Raw genomic sequence first — 9,776 nt, 5'->3', positions numbered from 1 at the left:
TTTGAGCCTTCGGGCCCCCTGAGGGATCAGTTGCCTGCTTTGCCCAGTTGGTAATCCAGTCTCATCATCACTGGCTTCTTTTTTCTTTTAGCAATGCAAGCAGCATGGCTCTTGGGATGGCAATGCCAGTCGGTTGGTCCACCATTTTGGCCACCATGAGGTTGACATTTATGGTTTTGAGTGAAATGTCTCAACGACTATTGGACAGATTTATTACCATGAAATTTGGTACAGACATCCATGTCCACCTCAGGATGAACTGTGATAACTTTGGTGATTCCTTAACTTACCATCTAGCCTCATCATCAGCTCAAAGTTTTAATTGGTCCATGATCAAACACCTGCAATCAAATTACATTCTCATCAGTTTCAGCTGTGCTTGCTAGGTGCTAAATTATTGATGTTAGCATGCTAAAACACTAAACTAAGATGGCGAACATGGTAAACACTATCTGCTAAACATCAACATGTTAGTGTTGCCTTTGTGATCATGTTAGCATTTAGAGTAACTCTTTACTTTAAGTCCCCTTGTTTAGCATTTATAAGTAGTATATACACATTTATTAAATGGTTTGTAACCCACTATAATGTCGTTATTAATAGATATAAAGACATTCTAAGGGTCAACATTTATAACTTCTCCTCTGAAGGTATAATTCATATTTTCACATTATTACAACTGTGTTTTGCTAAATTGTCAGTCATTATTTGTTTATACACCAGCCTCCACTTATGGATGTCCTGAGGAGGAGTGAATCTTTACATCACTTCATTTTCCATGTTTGCACTTATCATAAAGTTCACTACAGGTCAATAAAGTGACATTTTCTTGCCAGGAACGACCTCAGTCAGAAATTACAAAACACCTTGAATGCACCGGGCTGATTTAAGGAATGAAGGCCATGAATTATGTGGCCTTTAAACTCACCAATTAACCAAATAGCTTTTCCTGCATTGTGTAATGAGGATTAATTCTTAGCTTCTCGTCCAGCAAACAAAACCCTGGCTGACTGGTGAAAGCAAGGAGACATTTAAAGGGATTATCCACTCAATCTGTTGAGATGTTTGAAAGTGGAGAAGTGAGATTTACCACAATAATGACATGTGAATGACAGAAATTTTCTATTTTAATGTTATTGAGTTTTAAAAAAAAATGTTTAGATTAAACCTCAAAAGTTGTCAATCAGTGAAATAGGTCTTTTTTAAACATTTCTGTAAATCAACAGACACACTTGATCAATTAAAAACACCAGAGTCAATTATTATCTACACACACACACAAACACACACACACACACACTGGTATGGATATAACTTATAGAGATGTATCTACAAGTTACGTCAATTTTGGTGCGTGTGTTTCTCCTCTTCGTGGGACCTTTGAGGTTACATAACCCAATCAGTGCTAGCTAATTCTCTCTAAACCTCTTTTAGTCTTAAACTGTGTTAAACTTTATCAATGGTTTCACACCTCACACAGTTTCCAATGTGTGTGTGATCCTGGGCAGTGCTAAAACATTCTCACATGTGATTGTGTCACTAAACAGGCTTCAAAAAGTGCAGTAGATGTGCACATCCAATAAAATTCAAACAGGTGCTGGACCAAAGAAACAATATATGAAAAAAAGATGAAAATCCGCACATTGTAGCTCCCTTAGATGCAGTTTAATAAGACATCTAATTCACACAGGGCAGTGCTAAAGCATTCTCACATTTGATTGTGTCACTGGACAGGCTCTCATCATCAGAGAAGTTGTCACAGGACTTTAAGTGAACAGCCCGTTGCATTTTTCTAAATATGTATATCAGCAAGACTGAATAAAAATAATCATTTTTCAGCAAGAACTGATCACTCCGTCTGCTGTCACACACTAACAGTGTTTGTCTTAACTCACCAAATTAATAAGTGGAAGTCACACCAGGCTTCCTGTAGGCTGGCAACTGCCTGCAGTGCATCTCAGCAGGAGAAGTTGGTAATTCCATCATTTGGCGAGTCCTTTAGTTCCTCCCTCTGGTTTTGATTGGATAAGAGGCTGGCTGTGGTGCCACTGCCTCTTGTTTGTGTTGCCTGTCTATTAGTCCGCAGGGCTATGATTGCTGCCAGACACTCATGAGAATGCTTGTTTTATGTTCATATATGATGATCTAAATGCTGCTTCAGTGCTATAGTCAGTATAAATCCAACGCTCTATAGTCCAAAAATGCACTAAAAATAATGCATACAGTATGCTGTAAGCTACCATCTTTTCATATGAGCCCTTTGTAAAACCCTGTTTTGCCTGATGAGGAGCTGTCCAGCCTGCTGTGGTGCTGAATACTGTATCAGCAGCTTGTTTTCCTTCACCCATATGTTAGTTCAAGTCAAATGTATTCTTGGCTTAAGTCACCAGTGTCAGTCACAGCTGGTGTTTGCTCTGTCACAATGCCAATGGCTCCATGTCATGTGGAGACACTGAACCACACAGTCAAGGTGCATAAGGGAGTGGAGATCAAGCTGCAATACTACCTAAGAACCACAAGATGGAGATGTATGCCTTCCCGGGGTTTGAGTTAAGAGCTGAAATGTGCTGCTTTCACATCCAATATGTAAATACTGAACAACCTTTAGTTAATACCAGCATCCAGCCTCCTCTCTGTCTGAACTGAAAGAGGATGTATTTTAATTCAATTAATTTGTGTTAGACTGTAGTTGTATAAATGTACACTGCTGAGACAAGCGTCCTAATGGAGAAATTGAAAAACTGCATGTTGTAACAGTAACCATTCATTTGAGATGACAGAAGGATTTTAAAAGTATTTAGTCCTTGGTTTAGGTTTTTTAGTGTTTCTTCAAACATTTATTTGATTTGGTGTGTTTTACCTCGTCAAGGTCAGAGATGTTTTTTTTAAATCATTTTTAGGCTTTTTAGCACTCTGTTGGTCGCCTTTGCTGTTACTAATGGAAGAGGGGGAAGGCATTTCCCTCTGGATTACAGCTTAGTGAAAGACCTGAAATGTAAATAGAAATGTAGTGGCAGATTGCAGCAAACTCTGACCTCAGATTAGGACACAGGAGTCACATCCAAAACCCATATGACACACACATAATCATAAGCAGACGCAAAGCACACGCACACACACCAAAATATAAATCCATCTCTGTCTGCCAGTTCCCCAAACACACACACACACACACACAACTTTTAATCTTTTAGATAGACAGATAGATAGATAGATAGATAGATAGATAGATAGATAGATAGATAGATAGATAGATAGATAGATAGATAGATAGATTAAATTCTGATTCACATTAATGCTTTTTTAACACCAATTATTTCCTTGATTTCAATATAAAATGGTTAAAATACGCTGCAATTTTAAAATTTCAAAGGTGAAATTTGAAGTGAATTCCTAGTGTAAGCTTTATATATTCAGGTGCCTTCCTGCTGCTGCACTCTCATTGACCTTTCTTGGAACAATATTGACTAATCACTTTCTTACTGGTTGCAGCCAGGTCCTGCAGCGCAGTTTAAACGGAAGATCAGTCAAGCTACAGGGGTCCCAAAGTCTCCCAGACTCTTAGAGTGTCACTGTGCATTTACGTGTTTATCTGTCTGACTTCTGATTTCTAATCTGCCATCGCTGCTCGCCTCCCAAATTAACCTCAAAGCTGCAGGGAGTCACCCAAAGCTCGGATGTTCACTTAAATCCTCAGAGTGCAGATTTACAACCAGTTCACTGTTTCTGTCTGCGGAGTTGAGCAGAGATCTGCATGTACGTAAACCAAACCATATGCGGATTACAGTTTGTTAAAGTTTCTCTGGTTCAGATTTTTCTTTCCTTATTTTCTTCATGTTTCATTATTTTATACATCTCTCTTCAGCTGCTGTGATGGCCCATTGTCCCCACACAGATCAATAACTTCATCTTATTTCATCTCTCATATTTACCTCAGTGATGGAGGAGCAGCGTTATGAAATTCTCAACATCTCCAAGTCAATCAACCAGTGTGTGTGGTATTTTCTTCCTTAAAAAGTCATTTTTATTCCCTTCAAACAAATGCATAATTATCTGTAAGAAACATGTTTTCCCACCAATACTACCACACATCAAGCACTACAAACCAAACACTTCCATTAGTGCTCAAAGACACTCCAGCAGAGGTTGCTTCTGGAGGATTATTCCCCAGCTGGTCCAAGGATTTCAACCAGCCACCTCCCAGTCCTGATCCAACCTCCTTGCCCTTCAAATCCCCTTCCGTCTTGTTTGACCCCTGCTTTCCCTCTCTGGGGTCAGATGTGGTTTGTCACAGCAGGAATCAATCAGAAGCCCCTAAGAAGTTCAAGACACCACCGGTGCTCACAGGAAAAAAAAAAAAAGAAAAGAAACACTTCAGCAAATGTAAAGTACTTTCACTGCAGTAAAGCAGGAGAAGCATCAATCCAATCAGTGAAGATTTTTCAATCTGCAGAACCCGACTGTGCTGTGAGAGTTGTTTACTGATGGTATGATGGTGTTGTGGCTGCTAGAGCTGAGTTGTATGCAGGGCACATGTACTGAAAGTTTTGAGTCGACTTAGTTTGGGAGCAGATGGGTCTAGAGAAGCAAGAGGCACGAGGCCAACGGAGTGAGATTGAACAACAGATTCTAATAATAAGTATGGAAGATGAAATTACTCATAAAGGTTTGCTTGAAGAAAGAGTTTTTAAATTGTTATCTTAGGTTTGTAAGCTTGCACATTTAAGTACTGTTAAACAATAGTCAATTAAATAGTTTATAAGGAGGAGCTGAAAGACACTAAAACCCTCCGTAGAGCTGTCATCACTACGAGAGACTCCTTTCACATTTGGTGTGGTCATTTGATCCTTTATTAATATAAAAGATATTGATTAGTGCTGCTTTTTTTGGAAATCAATTAATAAACTTGCAAAATAGAGTTTTAAGAGACAGAAACCTGAATGTTAAGACTTGCAAGCCCATACCTGAATACACACACTTTTAGAACTGAGTTTACAAGTGCAAACATAAATCTAAAAGCTTACATGTATAAAACTCTATTTTCAAGAACACCTTTAAGAAAGATTTCATATTCTATAGATATGTAAAACTGTTTGTGGATACCAGTTGTAAATAGCACAAATACCTTTATCACCATGTTTTGTTTCCTTTGTCACAGAGGTTCAGATGAAGTCAGGTTTTTTTTTCTCACGTCTTATGTCTAAGATTTCAAGAAAAACTTTAATTGAATCATTTCTTTGGATTGTTATGACAATCTGAATGTGGGATTTCTACCATTAGAACATGTTTATTTGTTATGCCATGCGAGCACAGTGCTAACAGCACATATTGATCCATCAAACTCAAGTATATGTTTGTTGTGTTTGCCTGCAAAGTAAAATCATGGATCATTTCTGACAAGCAAAACAATTTTTTTAGCTCACACATGCTTTTCCAGAAACAGCGTGTACCAAAGTGTTTTAATGAAATAGTGTCGATGGAATAAACACAATTAAAGTTTTCCAGGCGATGGAGAGAGTATCAAACTGACAGCCAATCAGATCTGCCTTCTGTTCATCGCTGCCTCATTATTCCCTGATTTCTCATAAGGATTTCTTCAGATCTCCATCATTTGAGCCGCTGCCACAGATTACTTGAACCCCCCTGTGAAATGCTGTCGTGTCCTTCGTTTACCTCTGTGATCCTATTTCCATATTAATCTCTGGTTATTGGCTTTTTAAATGTTGCTGTGCTCCACACACACAAACGCAGAGAAACGTAAATATCCAAACTTCCAAAGTGTCACAGTATAACACGTGCAAATACATGCAGATCATATACATGGGTTCAGACTCTGCATACACACAGTGTCTGCATCAGTATGTGTGTTTGCATGTGTGCATGAACAGAGAAGCTAGGGGGAGAGAGAGAGAATTGCATACACACATACACACATAGATGACTGTGTGAAAAGTCTGAGTGTGTGTTGGTGTGTTGTGTTTTTCTATTATATAACAGTATTTAATGTGCTCTAAGATATCGTATTAGGGATTAGGTTGATAGTGACAGAGTTGCAGATTGCCACTGCCTCTATTTGGTTGTTTGTGTGTGTGCACAGACAGACGTCTAATGTTCAATACTTCTCATACTAACCACACTTTACGCGCACATAGTGTTATTATTCATCAAAACAGAGTGAGCCTGTGTTTCCTCTGTCTGGCTGATAAGTAGAAGAGGACTATCTGTCTTTTTTATGCAGTGATGTTTTTTTCAGAATTTTAAATTATTAGAACATTTTCCAGACGGCTGTATACAGAATAAGTCATTCATAGTTCCCCAGGCTCGCCTTTTTTTCTTTCAATTTTAAACAAAAGAGGAGTAATTAATTTCCTTTACACCATCTCCAAACTGTGAAAGCTGGTTTTGATATTCTAGCGGGCTAGCGATAGCAGCTGTGCAAGTACAGCAGCGACATGGAGTATGGCTTACATTTCAGTATGTACATATTAAAGCTGCTCTATATGCTCAATATTTTCACTTTAACAGGTGTTAAAACAAATGATTATCTGTAAAGTTAAAGCTGTCACAAACTCACAGAACATTATCACACAACTCTGCAGTTCACTTCAGCTCTACAGAAAGTTTTTAGCGTCTTTCAGCTCATTGTTTTGGTTTGACGGCCCGCAACTTCTCTGGTTTGGTTCAGTGTCACAACTCAGTAAAACTTCAGTAAAAAATAAATTCTAAAAAACTCACTGTAACTCACTACCTGCCAGGGACCAAACTGGAGACAAAGTTAGCAACTAGCTGGTGAACAAAATGGAGCATTTAGCAGCTACATTACAGCTATTTAGCCATGTATTTCTGTCAGAAGATGGCGGAGGGCAAAACAGAGAGTGAAAAGGAGAGTGAATGTTGAACATACATTTGTAAGGTGGCCAGAAACACCACTTCAAATGAATGCTAATGTTACTTTGCATCTGCTGGATGTGTAAGAATTCAACTGTTTTATATGTTGTGATTACAGCTTGTTCTGCTGCCCCCAAGTGGTCAAAAACTGTGCTTTAAACAGTTGCATTTTGTAAAACTACAGCTTTTTATTTTTCTTGTTGCACTTTTAATGCAAAAACTGTCATGGTAAGTTGTCCCACCAGATCAGATCACTCATGCTGTGCTGACTATCTTATTGCAGAGATTCGTGTTACAGTAAATGCACAATTTAAAAAAAAACAAACCTTAGTTTCACGTTCCAGTTGAACAAAGAATGAAGAGTGACGGCCCGGGTACAAATGTGAATTTCATCCGTCTCATCCATTTCTGCTTGGCTGCCTCCTTAATCCTCATAATCCTTCTCACAAGTGCTATCCACTCCAGCTATTGGTAGGACGCATTAACACACACAGACCTGCTGGCAGACACTGTTGTCTCAAAAGTGTGAATGGCATCATGAATATCTGTCAACACCAGTTGCTTTCTGTTTCCCTTTCTCATGTCTGACATTCACTCAACCTTCCTGTTTTGTGCCGTAAAGCAGTCCAGCTCATTTCCTTTGATGATCTAATTTGTTTGCACTCGATATACATATAGTATGATTTATATTTAATGTGGTTATGGTTTATTAATGTTAAAAATGCTGCAAGTAGCATATTAAGGATGCTATATATTATTGATTCTTGACGTTTACTCTGTATGCAGGCTTTATAGTAAATACTTGTAATTGATATCTGATCAAACTGTGAAAGATGTGAAAAGTTTGAAATATGTCAAACATAAGAAAAATAAAACCAAGTACTTGAGATAATACAGTAGATATACTTAAGACAGTTATACTGTACAGTTAGACAGTTATACAAGTACCGACTGAGTGATGAACAAACCGGATGGAAGCTCCTTGTATTCTGCCATTTTACTATAATTTCCACAATAGTAAACCACATTCTTGCTGAACAATAGTCAGTCATCATATTGGTAGAAAAAGCCCAAGTATGGTATACTTAAGGCTGGGTTTATATTCATGAGTCCAAACAACTCAGTGCATATTGTATATATGAGGTAAGCTTGTTACTGTGTACAAAATCCCATAATGTCTGAGCTGTACCTCATTCAGCCACATCACCATCATAACAACAGTTAAGAACATCCTCATGAGCAATATGGCTTTTACATAATACATACATGTATGCTGTCGAAGGAGTGAATGTCAAATTAGTGCATACAAGAAAATAAGAAAAAAGCAGAGTAGGAGCAGAATGAAATCATGTATCAACATCCATTTTCCATGTTTCTGATCCCTGTGTACCTGACAAAGAGCCAATTCAGGCTAAAAATACACTTTTCCTAATGTAAAAAAATGCACACAATCTCACAATTAAAGCATGTCTTTAACCAGTCAGATTGTGTGATTTCAACTCCTGAATTGAAGTTGGGCGTTTCATGTGATATAGGCTGAATAATCATCAAAACCAAGCCTATAATTTCTGTTATTTTAACAGAAATTTTAATATAATAAAATACTTGATATTATACAGGAATTAAGTTTAGAGACTGGACAAGTTCAGTCAATCAGTTGACTGTCTTAAGGCTTTTAACTTGCATAAGATATGTAGTGGTTGTTCATTGAAAGCTGCATTATAGTTTTGTTGTGTTTTATGTTTTTTTTTGGCCAGCTGGGTGTAGTGGAGGAAGCTGAAAACACATCACCAGAAAAGCAAAGCAACAAGCTAAAAGAGACTAAAAAGCTCTGTAGAGTTGAGGGGAACAGCAGAGTTGGGTAATAATTCCCTCTGTGTCAGACACTTCAATGTCTTTCTTTCACATTACACTGAATATATAAATAAGCGCATCTTTAAAGTTCAGTTTTTATACCCAGAAATCATGTAACTTGATGCCGAGGAACTACATTCCCCCTTCACACAGTAGCTGGTGGTGGATTTGGTGTTTGGCTGAGATTTTCACTGGAAAGAGCACTCACTTATCACTATCTATAATGAAGTTCTGTATTTTGCTCCAACATTTCAATTTGTCACTTCATGTGCATTAAGAGCATTTCCCAGCATTAATTAAACCCTGACACTTGAAACCACTGTCTCTGTTCCAGCCTCATTTTCTGATTTACACTGATAGGACGGTGTATTTTTACCATAAAAACGTTGCCTAGTGCAGCTATAATTTGATGGCTTAAAATAAAGTCTTGGATCAGTCGTTTGAAGCCTTTCCTGTGTCCACTTTGGCAAAGCTGTGGCTGTAAATAATGTAGTTTGCTGCAGCAGAGCCCTCTGCGTCCCCGTTTACTGGCCGAACATTTGATAGATGGCAGTTTTCTCAGGCTAAAAGCGCCGGATCTCACTTCATCTGTCTTTCTTTTCCAATCTCTCGCTGTCTTTCCTTCTCTCTCTGATTGTTTTCCTCCCGATCTCATGTCATCGCTCACTCTGTCTGCCCCTCTCTCACTCCTTAATCGCTCTCCAGCTCTGCCTCTTTTCCTTTCTCTCGCTATCCTTCTCTCCTATTTTTGGTCCCACATGCATCAATTATTCATGTCTTTGCATGGACTTTCTGACTAGAGAGCTATCAACAAGAGCTATCAAGTTGATATTACACCTGAGCATCTACCTGTAACACGCACAGTCCCACATGAGGATGCATGCACACGCACATACAGCTACAACACACACACACACACTCAGAGACACAGGGGAAGATACAGTAGGCAGGTACTACAGTCACGTTTTTCATCACATGGATGGAAGTGAAAAATACCAGAGATTCACAAACAGTCATGTTGAATTTATTAAGCA

The sequence above is a fragment of the Thunnus thynnus genome, chromosome 23, assembly GCF_963924715.1.
Source record: "Thunnus thynnus chromosome 23, fThuThy2.1, whole genome shotgun sequence".
NCBI lineage: Eukaryota > Metazoa > Chordata > Actinopteri > Scombriformes > Scombridae > Thunnus > Thunnus thynnus.
This window is presented reverse-complemented; position numbering follows the sequence as displayed.